This window comes from Eriocheir sinensis, chromosome 24, assembly GCF_024679095.1.
Source record: "Eriocheir sinensis breed Jianghai 21 chromosome 24, ASM2467909v1, whole genome shotgun sequence".
Taxonomy (NCBI): domain Eukaryota; kingdom Metazoa; phylum Arthropoda; class Malacostraca; order Decapoda; family Varunidae; genus Eriocheir; species Eriocheir sinensis.
The window spans coordinates 12,741,355-12,741,957 of NC_066532.1; positions in this window are offsets into that span (position 1 = coordinate 12,741,355).

Genomic DNA, 603 nt, shown 5'->3' on the forward strand with positions numbered 1-603 from the left:
GTTTATGCAGCCGAGTGAGCTCAAAGTTGCATCCCTTGACCAGTGTTATTTAGCCGCCTCGACATTACCGGGCAATTTCCGCGTGCTGTTGTACACTCCGTCGGACAGACAGACAGGAGACGCACTTCTATTGGTTCGAAACATGTGTACTCGTGCCCGGGACACGAGCGAAGCCAGCCGGGCACTCCTCGATAGTGTGGACGAACAATCAAGGGGATTTCAGAGGTGATCTCGTGGCTTCCCTACTTATGATGTCCTTCCACTCGTGCCTGCCGCCCCCCATCAAAAGGTGTGTATAAGAACTGGATCTGGTAACACCAATTGCACGTCGACCACTGTTCGCTAGTACGGAAGAGGCCTAACCTTTCAGATGCATTATAAAACACACACAAACATTCCAGTCATCAACATTATCATAGCTAACCGGATCATAAACACAAACAATTGATAGATAATAAGAATTGTTTCTCTCCTTCTTCTTCATCATCATCATCATCATCATCTGCTTCTTCTTCCCCTTCTTCTTCTCCTGTTTTTTTTCTTTTCTATCATCTCATCTATCTACCTATCTATGTCACCTCTTTCTTTTATTAAGTTTGTCTC